This window comes from Calliopsis andreniformis, chromosome 3, assembly GCF_051401765.1.
Source record: "Calliopsis andreniformis isolate RMS-2024a chromosome 3, iyCalAndr_principal, whole genome shotgun sequence".
NCBI lineage: Eukaryota > Metazoa > Arthropoda > Insecta > Hymenoptera > Andrenidae > Calliopsis > Calliopsis andreniformis.
In genome coordinates, this window is record NC_135064.1 from 212,626 (window position 1) to 235,960 (window position 23,335).

A 23,335-nucleotide genomic window follows, 5' to 3' on the forward strand; every position below is an offset into this window, starting at 1 on the left:
TTACAATCTGCCCTTTAAGGACAATAATTAAATGTGTTGTGAGGAAAAGACGTGAGGAGAGATGTCATCCATCGATGATACTCCTATAATTTCCATGGTTAGTCGTCTTTAATTGTCTTCTTCTATCTATAGTAGGTTGATTGGCCACTGCCTCTTTAACCTTCTTGTTACCTTTGGAAGGTTGATGATTTCAGCAATAAGTTTGTTTTCGTGATCCGTAAGACTTTGGTGGTAGAGTGATAATAGTTTACGTATTTCTTCAGTTACGAATGGGATATTGAGATCATTGTATATGATGAAGTTTGAAACGTACCAGGGCGAGTTGGTTATTGTGCGTAGTATTTTTGACTGCAGTCTTTGTATGATTTTTGTGTTTGTGGGTTTAGTACATCCCCATAATTGTATCCCATAGGTCCATATAGGTTTTATAATACATTTGTAAAGTAGAACTTTGTTGTTTAGGGAAAGTTTAGATTTACGACCCTGTAGCCAAGACATTTTTTGTAGCTTTAAGTTTAATTGTTGTCATTTTGTTTTGACGTGCTTCTGCCATGTTAGTTTTTGGTCAAGGTATAATCCCAGGTATTTTACTTCGGTTTGGAGTAGTATTAGTCTGTTGTGGATGGAGACTTGTGGGCAATTTATGCGTTTCGTTGTGAAGGTAATTTGCGCTGACTTTGCTTGGTTTATTTTAATTTTCCATTTGTTAAACCACTGTTGTAAAAGGTCTAAGTGATGTTGGAGTTGTTTTGATGCCAATTCTACGTTGCTATTTACTGCTAATAGGGCTGTATCATCTGCGAAGGTTGCAATTGTAGTATCTTCTGTCGTAGGTAGGTCTGCTGTATATATTAGGTATAATAGGGGTCCTAGCACGCTTCCTTGAGGTACGCCCGATTGTTCTTTGTAATAATCCGAGTATGAATTATTGTGATTTACTTGGAAGAATCTGTCAGTGATGTATGATTTTAACAGCATGTGGTATGGGCTGGGGAAATTTTTCTTAATTTTGTATAAGAGTCCTTTATGCCAGACTTTGTCGAAAGCTTGGGCAACATCGAGGAATACGGCTGTGCATAGTGTCTTCTGCTCCAGGCTAGCTACGATTTTGTTTACTATTCTATTCGTTTGCTGTAGAGTAGAGTGTCTTTGCCGAAATCCGAATTGACAAGCAGGGATGACAGTTGATATATCTACATCCTCTCTGATTCGTTTTAACAACAGTTTTTCAAATAATTTTGAACGGATGGGTAACAGACTAATCGGACGATATGAGCTTACTTTGTTGATTTGTTTACCAGGTTTATGTATCATTATGATTTGGGCGAATTTCCATATTAGCGGGTAGTACGATATTCTGAGCAGGGAGTTCGTATGGAGAATCGGTAGTGAGTAGACGTGTTTTGTTGTGCTCCAAGTGTTTACAGTGTGTAAGCAAGCTCAGTGATTTAGCACCTATCCGAATTCTAACAGTCAAGGTATTACGAGTGCTATAGATATTTAAAAACATCTAACTCTTTCTCTGTCGACGTTCTTGTGCTTTTGGTGCTACATTGACAGCACAAAATGGCTTCTGACAACAGGAGTCATATCCCTCAAGTAATTCAAAGTCCAGATCTATCTACTGTCAACAAAACCTACGCAAAGGCTGCAGAGCACAGTTTTAGCCCCAATAAGGATCAAGCAATTATAATTGAATCAATCGAAGGTAATACTATTAATGATTATATCGACGGTCTAGAAAAGCTAACAGATACCAGCAATATCATGTTTATATAAAAAATCTCATGACGAAGAGTTTGTATATTCCTATCAAATAAATCATTAGTAGAAAAACTAAATAACAAGACAGTAAAAATAAAAAATCAATCACTACTATAATAGAAGCACTACAAAAAAAAGGTATATCTCCACTTTCACAAATAAGTTATATTAGAGCTGGATTAAATAAACCAGGTCGCACCCATATTCTGTCGTTCCGAAGACAAATGTATATTAAGGAAGAAGATGAAAGTATCCTTTCGGAATCTCTACAAATAAGTTATGACGGCACACAATATTGGGTATATCTAGGTACAGATTCCACGTGCTGCTTCGTTTGTAAACGAACCGGACACCTGGCAAAAGCTTGTCCGAAAAGTACCGAGGAAAGACCGATAATATCTCCTGTAGTTCAAAATAAGAATGAAAAGAAATCTATAGATGAGGCCTCGATAATTTCTGTAGACTTTCCAAATGCAAACAACAATAAAGGAATAAAAAGACATTTACAATCGTCTTCTTCGGACCATTCTTCGACAGCTATAGATGTTACAATCGAACATTCAAACTCACACTCACATAAAATGAGCAATGATGAGAAAGACCTAGCCCAATCTTCTCTGCTGGTAGAAAAAAAATGTTTAAGAAACCCAAAACTAAAACACCAAAACCTTCAGATAATTCAACTATACTGGAAAATAAGGACATACAAGTAACTCTCCTACCATCGAAACACGTCTTTGAAAAAGATGCAACTAAACATTGTATAAATTACGACCAATTTAAATCGTTTATAGATAAAGCTCATGGTCGTTCCGACACAGTTGGAATTGCTTTGGAATTCACAGACGACATAGTTGGTTTAATTGAAATAATTAAGGAAACATAGAACTGATCGCTCCCTAAAAGCAATATTATCACGAATTAAAAAAAACTCATAATAAACAAATTGAGTGACTCGGAACTTGAATCAGATCAATCACAAACATAATAAAGAAGAAGAAGAAGAAGAAAAATCGAAAATGACTTCATCTCATCAAAAGGACCTAAGAATATTGTTTTGGAATGCAAGAAGTATAGTTAATAAAAAAGAAGAATTCTCTAAAATTCTCACCAATCTAGACATTTTCATATGTGTTGAAACCTGGCTTGCCGAAAGGACATCTAAAACAAAGACTTTCACTTTATTGGATTCAAGATTTTTAGAAAGGATCAATTACATTCAAGAGGAGGAGGAATCCTAGCTCTAATACGAAATAACTTAGCATTCATAGAGCTTAATGTCAAGAGTACAGATGCTTCTGTGGAATTGGCGGATATCAAAATTACCAATGTAAAACCCGTAATAGATCTTATTATATGCTACAGAACCCCAGGTGTGATCCTTCCAGAATTAAAGTGGAATGAAATTTTTGAAAATATTGATATAAATAGTCACACTGTTTTAATGGGCGATTTTAATTCACATCATAAAAATTGGAATTGCAACGAAACTGATACTAATGGCATTAGACTTCTAAAGAGCTTTAATAATTCGAACTTATTTCTTCATAATCCTAAATCCATTACATACGTTTACTCCAACAATCATACAATGTCTAATATCGATTTAATCTTTTCATCGGTAAACATAGCAGATAAAATAAACGTTAAAATCAATGATGACACATGGGGTTCTGATCATTTCCCTATATTTATCAATATGTATGCAGAAAGAAATATATATCATAAAAAATCCTTTAATATAAAATCAATAAGAACTAACTGGGATGCTGTTAATAACTACTTAGAAGAAACTGATTACAAATTACTAACAATAGATTATGACCAACTAACAGCTAGCGAAAAATATTCTGTTTTTATAGACATAATAACTAATGCTATAAAGACACATAGACCTAAGAAAAAAATTATAAATAACAGAACCCATCGCAAACCAGTTCCATGGTAGGATTCCGAATGTGAAAAAATTAAAAGAAGGAGAAAAGCAGCCCTTAAAAAATGGCAATTCACGAACAACCCCAATGACGTTATAGAATATAAAAAATGTCAGGCTATAGTTAGAAAAACCTTCAAAAATAAAAAAAGAAACAATTTTAAAGAATTCGCAAAAAGCATTGACTTCAACACTAACATAGGCTACGTCTGGAACTGTTGTAAAATTTTCAAAAACAAATGGACGAAAATAATTCCTAACCATGTATCAGAAAATCTTCAATTAGATGAGAAAGTTAATGCAGCGGTAGATAGAATTAGCCCCCCCCCCCCCCCCCCCCCCCCCCCCCAATCCTAATTCGATACCTGACTGCAAAAGAAATGATATTCTTAACTCTCCTTTTAGTTTTACAGAATTTAACTTTGCCCTCAAGAATAGAAACATACAGTCATCTCCCGGCATCGACGGTATTGATTACGTAATCCTAAATAAGTTACCAATTAATTACAAACTAATTCTTGTGGACATATTTAATGAAATTTTTAGTACGAACAACTATCCAACCCAGTGGAAAAAATCATTTATCCACTTTATTAAGAAATCTGATGGTAAAAATATTAGACCTATTTCTTTATCATCCTGTGTATGGAAATTATTCGAATCTATAATAGAAAGTAGAATGAAATGGCGGTCGGAGACCAATAATTTCACTCCAAAGAGCCAAACAGGTTTTAGAAAAGGCCAATCTACTATTGACAATGTAACTAACCTAATTAATTTTAAACATCGAAGAAGCCTTTAAAAATAAAAGAGATATTGTAGCGGCCTTTCTTGATGTAAGCAATGCATTCGACAATGTCAATTCAGACCTCTTGCTACAAAAACTAGCAGAGATAGAATGCTTTTCAAATATAACCAAATTCGTAAAGTTTATTATGTTCGAAAGATTAATTTATACTAATACATCAATAGACCAGCCCAGAAAAGTTTACAAAGGCGTCCCTCAGGGGGGAGTCCCTAGCCCTCTCTTGTATAATGTATATGTTTCCACAATAATTGAGTGGTTGTCTAGAACCGTTACAGTCCTGCAATTTGCAGACGATATCGCCATTTACTGTAAAGGGATTCAGATCGACAGAAATATAAAAATACTAGAAAAATCTATAGCTATAATTCAAGATAATTTACAAAAGATAGGATTAGATTTATCTCCTCAGAAAACAACTTTAATACATTTTAATAATCGTGGTATTCTTCCAGGCGAGACTACAATTACAGTCCCAAATACAATAATTAGATCTAATGATAGTATACGTTTTGTGGGCATAATCATTGATTACAAAATGAACATCAAAAAGCATATAGATCAAGTACAACAAGAATGCTTAAGATCAATGAACATAATAAAATTTATTAGAGGAACGTGGTGGGGATCCCCCCCCCCGAGACCCTAAACACAATATACAAAAGCTTCGTTCGGTCGATTATTGATTATGGCAGTTTTGTATATTTTCCCATTTAACAAAAAGAAATAGGTAAATTAGAAAGAATACAATATGTGGCAATAAGCTTGGCTCTTGGATATACAGGGTGTCCCAAACTAAGTGCGGGAGCCGGAAATGGGAGATTTCTGGGATGATTCTAAACAACATTCTCCTTTGCAAAAATATCCTCCGAAGTTTTGTTAACGAGTTATTATCGAAAAACCCCGACCAATCAGAGAGCGCGAATAGCGAGCGCTCCGTCGACCAGCGACAGGGCACAAGCTACGCGGAGCGTCTGCTACTCACCGTGCTCGAGGCTTGTACAAGAAACTCAAGAAATTTACATGTTATTGCCAAATTTCTCCTAAAGTATTGGATGAAAAATTATGAAAAAAATTAGGGACACATTAACTATCGCGACACATATTGTGGAATTTTTTCACATTTTTAAATTATTAGCCAAGTTGTAAAAAAAAAAGACAATGTTAGTGTTGATTTCTCATAAACTATTGGACAAAAAATTATGAAAAAAATTAGGAACACCTTAGCTATTGCGACAAATGTTGTGGAATTTTCTCACATTTTTAAATTAATTAACAAAATTGTAAAAGATAAAAAACGAGAGACAAGAAGGATATTGATCAATTTTGTTAAAACTATTGGAGGAAAAATTATAACAAAAAATGCTGCAACATGTTAGGTTTCGCGACAAATATTTTAGAATTTTTTCAGATTTTTAAAATAATTAACAAAGTTGTAAAACATAAAAAACGAGGAGAAAGAGTTTCAAAATGCCGATTTAGTAAAGTAATGCTATAGTAAAAAAAATAAAAAGCAATGTCTTCGTAGTTCCTACGAATTGTACGTTATTTTACTGTGTATCAAAACATTGAAAACTCACTGTAAAACTCACCCATTCGGAGAGGAATTCACTTGCTGCTTGAACACTTGCTCCATTAGGTCGTTGTGCCGATCCCGATCATTGGGGGATGATGCCCAGGTAGCGCTGATCGCAGGTATCCAAGACCACAAGAAGACACTTTGCATTTACAACACTTCGCGGTCACTAACACTGATCACTTCACTAAACGAGCAGTTGACCTTTTAATGACCGACAACCGATTACTTTGAAACGTTCTGCGGCATTCCGTAAATAAAAACAAGATGTTACACAGTTCGGCGGCGAAATTACGATCGATATTAGCGATTTTTTCCGAAGTCTCTTTCCTCGTGCTCTCGCATCCCTCCAGCGCGACTTCTCGGGGTGTAGCTTCGTCGAAATACTCGAATTTGATTTGTTAGTTGACACCAACGAGGTTGGATCTTCCTCGGTTACTTTTTTGAGTGGAGGTGGTAGTCTCTTCTTCGGGTCGAAAAAGTCGCAAGCAAATTCATGGGGAAAAGCGAAGGCCGTAACGAGTGTCTCGCAGATGTGGCCGTTTATGATCACAGGTATTGCACTGCAAGTTCGAAGGAGCCATCGATACCCGAGACTGAACACCGCAAGGGTCGCGTCGCGTTTACCATGGAAGTCCTTTCGATGCATTCGGACGGATGAAATATGGAATTGCCCGTTGTTAAAACGCCAGTTGGGGAAAGCTTCTGAACGTTAAACATTTGGTTAACGGATGTCTCGCATAGACAGACAACCTTGTCGATGAGAAGAAAATACGGCAATTGTATTCTCATTCTTTAGTTACTTCAATGTCAGAGTCCTGTAACCGGCATACATTTTATTACGGCACATACACACAGTGATCATCCGATGTTTGTTTCTCTCTTCCCCCTATTTTCGTAAACCTTTTCGACCTATAGGGGAGATTTACCCATGTATTAAAGATTTGACGGATCTTTTACATGCATGTAAATGCATTTAGGTACATGTAACATCAGGACCTCCTTTATAAACCACTTGGAAATTAAATTCAATACAATGGCAATACTTTTTTTCCTTCGGAATATTTCAACGAATATCTGTTTATTTTTTCAATTTTGTTTCATAAAAATATTTTGGAAGATAGCAGGGCAAACAATAAGAATAAAATGTACGGTCACTACATGTGCAGCGTGATAAAAAGCAAGCCTCGGTCGCAAGACGCAGACATCGAAATTGTTAAAGGGATTCGAATACAATTGATGTATTTAACCCCCGATTCAGCGACGAATTAGTCTCTGCCAGACATTCGTTGACCAAATGTTTAAGGGCAAAAGAGTTTCCCTAACTCGCTTTTTAACAACGGGCAATTCCATATTTCATCCGTCCGAATGCATCGAAAGGACTTCCATGGTACGCGCGACGCGACCCTCGCGGCCTTCGGTCTCGGGTACGGATGGCTCCTTCGAACTAGGCAAGGCAATACCTGTGATCATAAACGGCCACATCTGCAAGACACTCGTTACGGTCTCCTACGCTAATCCGATATACATTTGCTTTTCCCCATGAATTTGCTTGTGACTTTTTCGACTCAAAGAAGAGACTACTACCTCCACTAAAAAAAGTAACCGAGGAAGATCCAACCTTGTTGGTGTCAGCTAGCAAATCAAATTCGAGTATTTTGACGAAGCTACACCCCGAGAAGTCGTGCTGGAGGGATGCGAGGGCACGAGGAAAGAGACTTCGGAAAAAATCGTCAGTATCGATCGTAATTTCGCCGCCGAAGTGTGTAACATCTTGTTTTTATTTACGGAATGCCGCAGAGCGTTTCAAAGTAATCGGTTGTCGGTCATTAAAAGGTCAAGTGCTCGCTTAGTGAAGTGATCAGTGTTAGTGACTGCGAAGTGTTGTAAATGCAAAGTGTCTTCTTGTGGTCTTGGATACCTGCGATCAGCGCAACCTGGGCATCATCCCCCAATGATCGGGATCGGCACAACGACCTAATGGAGCAAGTGTTCAAGCAGCAGGTAAATTCCTCTCCGAATGAGTGAGTTTTACCGATAGTAATTACTCGTATTACTAGAGTCATATTATTACTCTCAATTTATTTAAACATGTTTTACCTTGGTCCGTCATAATTAAAAAAATAAAAATCAATGTTTCCGTACTTTTTACCGATTACAGCAACTAATACGTCCAATTTTCGTTCATTCATTATGAAATAAGTATTATTGTACAGTTTTCAATGTTTTAATACACAGTAAAATAATGTATAATTCGTAGGAACTACGAAAACATTGCTTTTTATTTTTTTTATTATGCCATTACTTTACTAAATCAGCATTTTAAAATTCTTTCTTCTTGTTTTTTATTTTTTACAACTTGCATAATTAATTTAAAAATCTGAAAAAATTCTATAATATATGTCTCAATAGTTAACATGGTCTTAATTTTTTTCATAATTTTTCATCCAATAGTTTAGGAGAAATTGAGCATTGACGTTTACATTTTGAGTTTCTTGTACAAGCCTCGAGCACGGTGAATAGCAGACGCTCCGCGTAGCTTGTGCCCTGTCGCTGGTCGGCCGAGCGCTCGCTATTCGCGCTCTTTGATTGGTCGGGGTTTTTCGTTAATAACTCGTCAACAAAGCTTCGGAGGATATTTTTGCAAAGAAAAATGTTGTTTAGAATCAGCCCAGGAATCTCCCATTTCCGGCTCCCGTACTTAGTTTGGGACACCCTGTATATTTCAAAATTACTAACCTGCGAAGCATTTTCGAATTTGTATATTTCATTAATGTTATTTAAATAGTGATTCGCGATATTAAATATTCTTATATCGAAACAAAGATAAATAAATGATTAAAAATGTAATTATAATTATAATTTAATACTACAAAATAAAATACAAATATTAACACTTAGTCGACCGCGCCCGCCACAGCGAACTATACGATTTCCACCGCGCAATGGCACATTACAATATTCGCAAATGTATCGCTAACGGTTTTTAGAGGTTGAAAGGATGGTTAATGGTGTTTCGGGAAATCCCTTCGGAAATCCCGAATCTAAAGAGTCGTAATAACGGGCAATAAGGGGCCTTAAAAATTGGTCGATTTTCAAGTCTTTTGAAAATCAATTGCTGAGAAAGCAAATTCCACTGACAAACATCGCGGCCCTTAGCTGCGACAACGCGTCCGTTATGATGGGTAAATATTCTTCTTTCAAGTCAAAGCTACTTGAAAAAAATCCCAATGTCGTTACACTGCCGTGCGTTTGCCATTCTATAGCCTTGGCGGCAAGTGCTGCTTGTGCTACACTTCCTACGGAATGTGATGAATTACTTCGGGGTGTAGTATCTTTCATAAATCGCAGTCCCAAACGGGCTGCAATTTTTCGTCAGTTTCAGGAGAGTTATGAAAACTCTCCCTTGAAATTGATCAAATTGTCTGAGACACGCTGGCTTGTCAGACACCAGTGTGTTCGAAGATTTTTGCTGATCTGGGACGATTTAGTCCGATTTTTTTCCGAGCAGTCATTTTCAGAAAAGTCCAAATCTGCTAAAAAATTCCTTTCATTGCTTAGCAGATACGACTTAAAAGCATATTTCTATTTCTTAGATTTTATTTAAATGTATTGAACGGTTTCAATGCCTCCTTCCAAAGTAGGAAAACAATGGTACAAGAGTTGCAGACCTCTTCAGCAAGGCTGCTTCAATTCTTCTTGCAGAGGTTTCTGAAACCTCTGCTTTTACAACATCTCCATTTAGTGAGGTGGGTAGATTTCTCATCAAAATCGAACCAAGTTCCACTAAATCAAGTGGATCTTGGTACTCAATGTGTAGAATTTTTGGAAGAGGCATTTAATAATAACGGGTTATCGGAAGTTGAGGTGCAGTCCTTCCGCAAAAATTGCTTACAGTTTTATATCACTGTAAGCAATGAAATTAGAAATCGTCTTCCTCATGACGATACTTTTCTAATGCAATTGACGGTTTTTAAACCGATCAATGCTTTTTCCAATAGCGACAGGTCTCTAATTTTTTCGAATCTCGTAGCTGTCGCTCATAAGCTCGGAAATTTTAATACCGCGGAATTACAAAAAGAATGGAACTTTTTGTATTGCGGCACTTCTGAATCGCAAAAAGACGCGTGGGCCAAAATGTCTTTCGACGATATGTGGATAGACATCTGTAAACAAGAAACCCCGTTTAAAGATCTTCTTTTCCCAAATCTCAAATCTTTATTAAATATCATCAGATGTCTTCCACACTCAAATGCTGAGCCCGAAAGGATATTGTCGATGCTCCCCGACGTTAAGTGTAAAAAACGAAACAAAATTGGTTCCATCTTATTAAATTCAATCTGTATGGTACGCACAGCCCTGAAAGCTAGAAATGAAACTAGCCGCACCATGTCTGTCGATGACAGACATATAGAATTAATGTCGGGGGAGCATATATACGGAAGTTCGTCGCGTGAACAAAACTTTAAACAGTTGACGTTGCACGCGTTTGCGAACTTTTAAAAATTCTTCTCCTTTGTTGTATATATTAGCGAGTAAATTTTGAAATTATCACATAGGTGCAAATTTAGCAATTCGTTTTCGCGGGGGAGGAGTGGGGGGTTAGAAGAATATTTATGTTATTACTTTCATCGATAAAAAAAGATAAGTATATATTAATGTTATTTTCTTTTAGGTCGTGAATAAATATAAAGTATATATTAATATTTATATTTATTCACGCAACTGCAACTCTAACTAAATATTTTTTTTCTTTTTTAGACTTCCCTTTTTTCGTGTTTATTAGGCTACTAAGGAAGTTCCTTCGCTTTTGCAGGTATAATGATTTCAAAGGTTGTTTATGCACTGTCTGGTCAAGATTTAGTGCATAAATACTTTTTGACATAATGATACATGCAAAAGTGATAGAATTTTCTTGGTTACCTAATAACAGACATGGATATACCAAACTACTCGAGAGTTAAAATATGGAATTAACAAATACTTAAAAAAAAGATAAGTTCATATCAATCTTTCTATTTCATCTACACGGTTGGAATAGTAATTGCGATTTCAATTGTGTTTGTCTCTTTTTATGTGCAGGAAGGCGGAATACTTAAAGGAGTGATTTTCTAAGTTCATCCAGCCGTTTACCGACTAGATTGTTTCCTGATTTTGACTTATCCCGCTCGGGATCCAGAAACGTGAATTTTCGACGAGAAGAGAGAATCGCCGAGTGACGGCGAGAATCACCGAATAATGCCGAGCGAAGCCGAACGGACAGCGCACACGGATAGGAGCTGTTGGTTATGTGTGCGTAGAGCATGGGTCGCAAAAGTGGGAGACCGTGGGACGTCATGGTGGGGGTAGCCCGTTTGTCCCACGTCCCACGATTCTGGCATCACTGCCCCACGGGCCGTGCTGCCAGACTGAGGACGCAAATCTTGAGAATTACCCCCTCCACTACATATGCTACGCACGGGCCGCGTATCCGTGAGCTCGGCGCTTCGGATAGTTTCGGGCAGCTTCGGGAGGTCGAGAGAGAAGGTGGATCGTGATGCGCACTATCTCATTCTATGAAATGTTTACATCCCAATCGCTAGCAAGCGGCAAGCGGCACGCACCTTGCGCGAGCTTCCCGATTGCCTGGATATTTTCAGTTTCCAACTTAGAAAAGTATTCTAATGAAAAAAAATTTCGAAAATTTTTTTCTGCAGAAAAACTCATTTTAAGACCCCCTGATTACGTTTTAACTAATAAAAAAAAGCTTGTTTTTAAAAACCGTATATGTTTATTAACCCAATTGCATTCAAACGACTGAATGAATTTCAATGAAACTTTATATCTAAATTTTATATTCACATCTCAAGATCTTATTAGATTTAGAGCAAAATCGATGCATGGATTATGATACTTACCTCTTATAATTATATTTATATTACACATATATTTTTTACTATTAGGTGGGAAGATAAAGATTTTCATTTGTAAAGTTAACGTAACGCGATTTAGTCTGGAAAACACTGCTCTTATCGAATTAATCCTTTCTAGTTCAGAATTAATTGCACTTCAAAATTCAAGATTATCACAAAATAAATACTCTGATACTGAAAATTCGTCAAACGTATTAGACTAAAAATCCACTCTTGACCAGTAACGTGCACGTTGTCACAACCTTCAATATAAAATATTTATATTGGTAATTATTTAAAATAAGAGCCTCCCCACCGATTTCTTTGAATCTTTTTTATATCATGTATCTTCAGACGTGAAGTAATTTTTCTAAATGAAATTATTGTCGCTCTCTTCTCGTTTTCGAGATAAAAATTTTTATATGCTTGAAAATTATGGTGGCAGGCCGAGGGTAGGTAGGAAAAAGGGAGTTTGAGTTGGGTTAGAGCTAGGGCCAGTGAAAGATATGGTTCGAATTGGTTAGAGCTAGGGCCAGGAAAAGAGATGTTTCGAGCTGGTTAGATCTAGGACCGGGAAAAGAGATGTTTCGGGTTGGTTAGAGCTAGGACCGGGAAAAGAGATGTTTCGAGCTGGTTAAAGCTAGGACCGGGAAAAGAGATATTTGGAGTTAGTTAGAACTAGGACCGGGAAAAGAGATACTTGTTACGTTAAAAGAAAGTTGTATTACGTCCCCGTAACTTTTGACAGTAGTTACTAGAGCCTATACAGGGTGTAACAAAAATGTCGCAGTTCCTTAGAAGGGGTGATTCAGGGGGTGATTTGAAACAACTTTTTCCTTAGCGAAAATGTAAGATGAGGCTTCGTTAACGAGTTATTCATGAAAAACACCGGCCAATGAGAGCACGAGTTTGCCGTCCGAGCGACTGCGGTAGCGTTGGGTACGCGCTGGGCCCTACGGTTGTACTCCGAACAAGAAAGTCGGCATGCGTCGAAGGAAATAGCATTCGTATGAAAATATTTGTATAACGTATAAACGAAAAAGCAATGCTACAAAAGAAATGAACGGAGACTTGGAGAATTAACGTTGAAGATAGAAACGTTGAAAGTAGTCTGCGTTAGATTTAAAAAATAATAATCATTAATGAATTAAATGCAATTCATCTGTAGTTTGTAAATCTGTGTCACTGGGTCACTGTACCGATACTGGTCATCGACCGTCGAAATGGTTTATGGTAGGATAGAATTTTTCCAAGGAAGCTCCTTGTACCCCCCACGTAGTTTAAGCACCTCAGACCTTCCTTGGTCGGACACTCCGAGATCATGTCTCCTTCGAAACCAAAGCAATAAATCCATAAATTACCTAAACGCGTGCCCTAGCATAAACCATTTCGACGGTCGATGACCAGGATCGGTACAGTGACCCAGTGACACAGGTTTACAAACTACAGGTGAAGTTTGTCCTCTTCTTCCTTTATTTTTCGTTGTATTGCTTTTTCGTTTATACGTTATGCGAATAAGAAATTTACATATTCGTGTTTTTACGTTGCACGTAGTTTTCCTCGATTTTAAGTAATTATTCGCTTCAAGTGATACACGAAAAAAGGACTCGGTATTATTTATTATGTCGCTTTCAGTTTTCGTACTAATGCTATTTTCTTCGATGTATGACGACTTTCTTGTTCGAAGTACAACCGTAGCATCTAGCGCGCGTACCCAACGCTACCGCAGTCGCTCGGGCGGCAAACTCGCGCTCTCATTGGCCGGTGTTTTTCGTAAATAACTCGTTAACGAAGCCTCCTCTTACATTTTCGCTAAGGAAAAAGTTGTTTCAAATCACCCCCTGAATCACCCCTTTTAAGGAACTGCGACATTTTTGTTACACCCTGTATACACTTGCGATTATTGGAAATGTTCAACACTACTGGCAATGCCAACGGATGGTTTGGCATAGAACACATTCTCTTCGTCGGTGACTTGCTACAGCTGCCACCAGTTCATGAAGAACTATCCTTCATTAAGAGATCAAACAGTAAAAATGAAAAGTACTTTAGCTGGTTGAGGTCAGTTAATCAGTGGGTAGATTTATTTACTTATGACAAATTGACCATTTACATGAGACAAAAATGCAATAATGCTTATCGCATATTTTTAATATTAATTATACGCTTAGGTATTCTTACACAATCATATACACATAGGTTGGAAACGAGGAAAATATCATTTTTCTGTCTTGAGACATAGCATAGTATCTACATCAACCGCTTGTCCTCCGATGCAATATGTCTTTTACCAATATGTTATGTGTGCAACGTACTCAATACAGAAATGATTAAAAAACTGTCGTATGATGAAGTACAGCTTGTGACACGGGATGAAATTGATTGTCCAAGACATCTTAAAAAACAACTTTATAGGACCTTGGAGAAGTATGAAGAGAATAATGCTCGGATAGTTGGGTTGCATAAAATTATTGCTGTAAAAATAAATACAAAAATTATGTTACAACGTAATATTGACATTACGTTGGATCTTGTAAACAGGACTATTGATGGACAGAAGTCCAACGATACGCATCAGAATTTCTATTCGCTTTAATCCAACATGTCCACGAATTCAAACTGATAACAGAGTATCAGTTATTGTGTACTATCCGTTGTATATCTTGCAATCATATGTCGGCATTCAATAAGTATGTCAAGTAACAAGCGAATTTAGCCGATCGTACTTCCAAGAAACGAGGTCTGTTTTTTATAAGGGTATCGATGTGAACAGAGGTAATATCGGCAGATGGAGGATGTAGACAGGGTAGATAGGAAAATGGCTCCGATCTGAATAGACGTTCAATAAAGTTCGATTATAGTATATGATTTGATTTCTTAGAAATTCGAATTATTATCTTCCAAAATCAGAAGTGGGATCTGAGTGGCCGTCAAAAGAAGGCCCGAAGAAACCTCCAAAGCAAACAACGTCGTGTTCGACAGCGTTGGAACGCGACGAGAAACCTACCATTTCCACCGCTCCAGCCACACTGTCGATGAGAAACAACTATTCTGCAAGACGTTTGGATACTCTGCCGAAACCCTTCGATCAGGATGAAATAAATATTTATCTCAACGTTTGGTGCAAACACGTTAATGGGTGGATGAAGATCAATCTAGTCAAGAAGGAAGGACTCCTTTATATTTACGACAGGCGCCCTGTAGGAAAAGCGGCTGAGTGGTATATTAAGAGAAGAAACAATTTGACATCTGTCAACGATGCCAGCTTTATGTACTGCTTTGACTAATAAATTTGGTGGTGATACATTCGAAAATCATACGATTATATTTTTGTGCCAAAGATTATTATGCTGCAAATCGAATCTGGAGGCCATCTTTACAGGTGCCTTTAATTTCAATTAAAGGTACACCTGGAAGAAAATTACCATCTACGAAATCAACTAACAAGTGAATTAGCACTGTTAGATCCACGTTTCGAAGCAAGGAATACAATCCAAAAACGGAAGGCCGAAGAAAATACTAACGACGTAAAGGAATTACGTAGAAATTTTAACAATTGCGGAAAAATGGAGCACCGTCAGGAAAAATGAAGGCTGCAAAGTGCGGTAAAACAAAAATATGGATCAATCGGTGACAATAAAGAGTCGGTAGAGGGTAAAAGCAAAGAAAAAGTTAATATTCGTAGTACAGTCAGGTGTTATGCTTGCGATGATAATAAGCATATTTCAACTAAATGCCCAAAGAAAGTCGATAAGGCAGTTAAGGTATGCTTGGTTTGGGTAAATAAACAGTGCATAAGTACGTGACTATTCCAGACTTTCTTTTTTACGCAAGCTGAACTCGAGACTTCTTGTCTCTTCCAGACTCACTGAAGAACTTCGAGAAGGAGCTATTCAATTAATTTCCATTGGCCAAGACGATTCGTTTCTTAACCAATGAAAATGTCCTTTAACAATCCGCCCACTCTTTGTGTCCGTATCGCGCTTCTCCAGAGTGGGGCGAACTGTCAAAGGCCACTTACTTAACGTAAACCTTGGCGATGCAGCGGGGTCTCATCAGGGCGAAACCTCAACATCCTGCCAGACCCTGGAAGTTATGTGTCACCGCTTGATGCTTCGCAGGTCACCGGCAATTGAGGTTTCAGCCCATCCAAGACCCAAGATTTATGACACTTGCGAATGCTATTGAGGCTGTCGTAGAAGATTTCTAAATAACACTTAATTGTTCGAATCAAACGGGTAAAACTGAAGAAAACACCGTTAAAAAATAGCTTCTCTGGCGCGGGCGTCATAAAACTTTCTAAAACTTGGTACGGCAAGAAAATATTTCTTAACACTATGACGTCCGGTGACGCCACAGTGGTGACCTTCACAAAGTATCTCTCGGCGGCTGGCGACACCACAGTGGTGACCTTCGCAAAGTATCGCTCGGCGGCCGGCGCCAAGCGAAGAAATGTTTAAAAACAGTGCGGCCGGCAAAGTGTTAATATACAGCTAGCCGCTAGAGCAGCTAAGTCAGTCAACCTCTGCAGTAAACTAGGTACGAACGTTGTTTTCAGATTTGGTAAGAGCATTCCATTTGTATTTGACACGGGTTCAGATTGCTCGCTAATACGTTATTATTCAGTAAATATACTCTCTGAGTATGACATTAATAAAGAGAGTAGCGAAACAGTAATGTTAAAAGGAATTTCTAACCGTATCATATTTAAAAATTTAAAAATTAAAAGTATTAAGTTTGTATTGTGGTTGCATGTAGTTAATGATAATATATTACCCTAAACTATTGTGGTCAGAAAAGACATATTTCATAATAACTCAGCATTGTCCGTAATTATCAATGCAAAAGTAATATTTAACATTTGCGAAGATATTGATAAGATAGATTTCAATATAATAACTACAGATTTGACGAACAATAATGATCTCAAAAAGTTACAAATAGTATTAAACAAATTTAAGGTGTCCTTTGTACTGGGAGTACCTGGTAGTCGAGTTAAGATAGGGTCAATAAATATTAGGTTGGTCGACAATTTCTTAATACGTACCTAATACGCTCAACCTAATATGTACACTCAGACAAAGCCACGACACTTAGCCCCGAACGAAAGAGAAATAGTCCGAGCAAAAATAGAAGATTTTCTAAAGAATAATATTATTTGCGAAAATAGTTCGCTCTTCACTATTTCTGTAGTTTTAATAGATAAGAAAGGTATGTCCAAGCGGTTATGTGTGAACTACAGAGTTGAAACCGCGCATACTGTACCCGATAAATACCCCCTACCCTTAGTAAGCGATCTAGTAAATAACTTAAACGGTGCATGTTTCCTCACAATCCTAGATATGGCTGCTGGATTTCATCAAATCCCATTAACAGAAAACTGAATAGAGGAAATAGTTTTCGTTACCCCAGATAGCTAATACGAATATTTAGCGATGGCATTTCTGAAAAATACTCCGTCAGTGTCTCAGTGAGCCATCGAAAAAGCTGTAGAAGATTATAACACTGGTATTGTTCTTACGTATGTGTAGACGATCTATTGATTCCGAGCATAACAGTCGACAAAGACACTCAAAGTCTTGAAAAAATAATAACTCAGCTAGTGGATGCAGGGTTTTGATTTAACTTTACAAAATGTGAATTCTTCATAGGTGAAGTTTATTTTTTAGGATACGACATCAGCAATGCAGCGATAAGGCCAAATCCGCGAAAAACAGAAGCATCGGATAACGCACCCCTCCCGAAAACATTACACCAGTTACGGTGTTTCTTAAGTCTAGCATCTTACTTCCGTCAATTTATACCTAAGTTCGCACGATTAGCAGGACCACTTTGTTCTTTAACCTCACGAAATAACACCTTTCGCTGAGCGGAAAAGTATATGCGAATTCATAACGAAATTATTCACTTTTAACAAATAGTCCTGTTTTAACCTCATTTGATCCCAATAACGAAATAAAACTGCATACTCATGCAAGTACCAAAGGTTATGGTGCGATCTTAATACAAAAAGACGATGAAAGAGCAAAGAAATAACAATAAAGAAGATACTGACCGTCAACCCACCTATGGATCCGAGGACCGAAGCCACGCGAGGACAAGGGGACCAAGGAGACTAGTAGACGCAGTTATCATAGACACGGGCGTAAGAAAGGACGACTCGCCAGGTAACTCGATAAGAGAAGAGGCAACGAACTCGTAGAGATTTACTTTCTACTCCCCGTCATCACCGCTGGTCCACGTACAAGAGGACTTCCGATTGAGTCGACAGAATGTGCGTACGAGCAATCCCGTGAGTACACGAGCAAGAGATTGTAAGCCGACTGTATAGGTACGAGACTTTGTGTAAATTAGGATCTATAACCGTCGCGATGGCCTATGTATGTCTATAGAAGACGAATGCGCGCGCAAATACATACTATTAAACTAAAAAGTCTATCCAGGTCACTAGAATCATTTTTTGAAAAAAAGTTTAAATTCACTAGATACAACGAAGGTCTAGTGTTGCATATACAGGGACCAAGGCCGTTTCGACGCCGATTACAAGCGCCAGCATTTGATTCGAGTTTCGATACCACTTCCCACGCCAGCGTAGTCGGTGCACCGAAATTGCGTTACCTGAGGATACCCCATTCAGTTAGCGAGACTTTAGTTTAATTGACACAGTGGATTCCGACTCAAAACATGTCGACAGCTGATCCTAGCAATATCAGAAGAGAAACGGGAATACTATCTTTAACAATCGCGTTAGGGCTAGTCAGTAAGTTTGAAGGAAAGTCCGCTGACGAGCTTACCGAATTTTTAAAATCTTACGGAAGTGCGGCAAATTTGATTTTGTGTCACGAATAAACAATTTTCTTGAAAACAGTAATAGTGACCACATTGAAGGGAAAGGCCGTGAGAGAAATAGAGTATAGGGAGATGCGTTAAAATCTGTACTGGTGTACCTTTTTATGGAAAAGCATTCGACAGGCACAGTAAAAGCAGAGTTTCACGCGTATTGTCAGAGAGACGGAGAGAGTGTTCGAGCATTCTCCTCGAGAGTCGAAGAGTTAGTAGTATAATTGTTACAACTCTCTGTAGAACCGGAAAATAGTAATGAAGTAAATATCTCTTTAATTAATTCAGTGCGCTGACGAGCACTGGATGTTTTTAGTCTTAGGCTGAATACAAGACTGGGAATGATAACAAGGTCTCGAAGGTACGATTTTCTTAATGCAGCTATTGTCGCTGCCATAGAAGAAGAGACAGCTATAGGCTTTAAAGCCACGAAAAATTTCATGAGATGCGATAACTATTTTAGCAATAATTACACCAGATTGGAGGGAGAGAGATATGATACGTTACGAAAAGTGCCATAGATCAGGACATCTAGTAAAGAACTATTACGCGTGTTTAAGCATGCCGCACCTAAACATCTCCTGCCATCACACACATAAAAAGGGAACCTCAAAGAGCTGCTATTTGCCATTATTGCAAAAAATCAGGGCACGTAATTAGGGTCAGCAGACCGAGGGAACTGGCGGACGACCGCAACTTTTCCAGCAATTCTCAGAGATACTCTAGCAATAGACGCGAACCCGCGAATCGAGCTAACACAGTCACGAGCAGGAAGATAATCGGCGTAGGTCAAGGAACCACACGCACGTACGTTAACCACGAAATAAGCGACGAGTGAAGGGCAAATGCCGAGCCAACAGTAGGAACATTCGCGTGATCACTGTCACTTCCGTGAAGAATATCCTAGAAATTAGAGCGCCAGAGTTAAATAAAGGAAACGCAAATCTACAGGCAGACACAGGAGCAGATATCACGTTATTAAAGATAGGAATGGTGCTGCGCTATCTACGTGCAGAAAACAAAACGGTGGCTCTGCGGAATATAGTCAGCATAGAAATCCAAATACTGTGCCGAATACAATTAAATGTATAAATTGGAGATAGGTTTATAACGCACCCCTGACGACTATTTCGGGACGACTTCCCCATAGAAACTGACGGAATTTTAAGACACGATTTCATGACGAAACACGAGGCTCGTATTAAAGTAAACCAATGTCTAGAACTACAGGGAACAGAATTGCCCCTCCGTAGAAATGATAACGTCATATTGAAACCAAAATTAGAAACTATTATTCTAGCAAAAGTTCGAAACATAGGAGAAGGAATCTTTCCAAAATGATTCATAATATCAGGACTGTTCATAGGAAAGGCGTTAACAATAGGTTGCAACAGGTGTCTAATACCTGTCCTAAACACCACCTCAGAAGAAACCTCTGTAAATATACCGACAGTAGAATTACAAAAAGAAATTAAAAGCGACGACGAGCTGACAGTCAGTGACGACCGTGACACACAGACGCACCACATACGATTTCTGCAAGGCAGTGAGAGAATGCAAACCTCACGCACCAAGACTAGATTAGACCATCTAAACAGAAAGGAAAAAACCAGTTTACTAAAACTGTGCGAGAAGTACAATGACATCTTTCATCTAAAAGGAGGTAAACTGAATCATGGCAGAGCACTTAATTCCATTAGTCCAAGGTACCAAACCAGTTAACGTAATGCCATATAGATTACCACAAGTCTAGGAAGAAGAAGTAAATGAACAAATAAAAGAAATGATAGATTAGGGAATACTAACACAGCACTAAATTACCCGATAATAATAGAATTACAACACCCGGGAACATGGACTAATATTCGTCAAAATCAACTCAGCTAGCGATAACCTGTGATGAAAGAAGCACAAACATATGTATAGTTTACAAAAATTGACAATGTTTAGTTACCTTAAAACTAGCCTATTGGTGAATGACCTGCTAACTTTGACAAAATACCAAGTTACGGGGTCAGTCGAGTTCAGAGCAACGCTCGGAATGAAATGTTGCATATCATATCAAAATTTTCCGGGATCGTAACAATAAGATTGATATCTATTTAGATTTGAACAAATAGCTAATGCATTATGAACAGTTAACTCCTGGACATTATGATAGAAAAATTGACGTAGTATGTTTAGGCCAGTGGTTGATCACTAGATCGTTCTGGCTTTGTTGAATTTCTGCACGTGGTGTGCCGACTAGGGTTACTTTGAAGAACCAGAGATACCTATGAAGTCTAGGTTGTATGTATTTCTTTACTTTGATAAGTCTTACTTTATACATAAATGGGCTCACAGAGCGGATGAAATATTCACAAATAGGAGCCCTCGTTACTTCTTCGAGGGAGGCCACTCTGGGGCAGGTTATGCCCAAAACTCCCACCATAGACATGGGAGGGAAGCTGTTGTCGACAGCGCTTGGGAGTAATGGCTATGTTTTGTGGAGTGACATCACCCCGGAAAGGCTCAAGGGGCGAAGGACCCCAAGGGTAGCGCGCTAACGGAATCCACTCGGATTTGAGGCGTTCGATGCGTCAATTGCTATTGAGCAGAGACTCAACTCGTCCGCATCATAAACCTAGTCGACCAGATGTCACAAAATTATGATCATATTAACATAGTAATTTAGAATACTTTAAACGCAATCCTGATACAGTGATACGGTGGTTTAAAGGAAAATAGAAAATTTCGCGCTCACCAATCTAATTTCAAATTTTGATTTATATAATTTTACAAATTTTCGTCTTTCTCTCTTTCTCTATCCCTCTCCCCCTCTTTCCCTTTTTCTCTTTTTTAGCCTGGTGTACCTACGAGAAAAGAAACACTCATACACTTTAATTATTTATTACCACGAATAACAAAAATTAAAACTAAAGATAATACAACTAGTACAATGATTATAAGAATATAGAATTTGTACAAATTATTTAAATGAAAGTTATGTAAACTGTAAAAAAACGAATAATGATTACTATTAATTATCGCAAAAAATCAAAGTCCTTCTCTTGAAGAATTTAAGAAAGCTTACGAATTACAACACGTACCTCGCGATTTCTCGTCAATGAAAGTCGCATCTTCGCGTTTTCAAAGACGTCCAGAAGCGGTCCGCTTTGAAATTGTTTATGCTGCATTTTTTTTGTTACACCCTATTACAAGTGGCTTTGCTTCGAGTCGCGCCCCATTGCGGGGTATATGTACGCATACGAATGTTTCTTCCTGTCCATCTTCATTCAGCTTCCACACATCTCGAACCATACATGCAACGTGCATACATATAAGAATTCCATTACAGTGGAATGAACAAAGCTTTCTAAAATCTTTATGTACTAAACACACATTTAATTTATTAACGATAGCTTATTTTCGAAGAGTTTCGAAGGCAGTTAGTTAAGGCTAACAGTCCCGATGGCGACCGATGGCTGATGGCTACGTTGGGTCTCCCAGCTATCGGGTATTGTGTGACTGTTTGGAAAAAACAGTCGTATTGCTAAAGAACGGAAATATTGATCTTAAAGGACCTTCCTAAAGAAAAGCTATGCCTCTTGGTAAGAGAGCTGTGATGAACCCCACAGTACTTACCCCAGAACTGTCGTTCAGGAGACATATTCCTACACCTCGTACTATTTTCTAACAAATTTAATGAATATTAGTGATATATACCCTTTTATTTACAGTTATCTTGCATCACTTTAAGATTTTGTCTTTTATTTCTTAGGAAAACATGCTGGCAATTTAACATGCCATTTGCAGTATAACCACGTACATGAATTTACTACAGTTATTACGAGAATGCAAACAATAAAGAAAAGAAAAACGGAAGAAAGTGCCTCTCAAATTGCAGGTCCTTCAAAAATATTAAAATTTTCAGGTGAATTATTAATAGCAGCATGTTTTGTGCCCCGCATGGTGGCTTCGCAGGACGAGGGACGGGGTATGGCCCTTGGGTCCGTGAGCGGTTAAAGGATTAGAATCCAGCGGGTGACTTCAACAAAATTCCGTTTATTGAGCAAAGAGCTGAACAGTTCAAAAGGTTACAGTAGTCGCATCGACCTGTTCTCAGTCGTGGTTTGCTTCGAACTCCTCGATTTCCAACTCTCTCGAATTCTGCTCGGCGTTCTTTGGTGAGGTCGCACATTACCATATATAGTTCTGTTAGCAACAACGTTAAGATGTCGATGCTGAATTAGCGGAACGTGCTCAGCAGAACACGTGTCTTTCTAGAGCGTTCTCAGGTGACGCAACTATGTTACATGGATGGGCGTTGTCTGGCACAACACATGTGTCGAATTAATCAGAAAAAATAGAAGACCGCTCAGTATTATGCAAGATTCCGGATTTCTAAAACCCATAGGTCCCATTATGGAAATAGTAGATAATCCCATAGCTGTTAATATAAGCAACATTCGGGATGCAGTTGATAAAAGAGTTACGGACTTTTAAAATCCGCTAAAATTAGAAGTTAAGAATTCATTAGCTAGTTT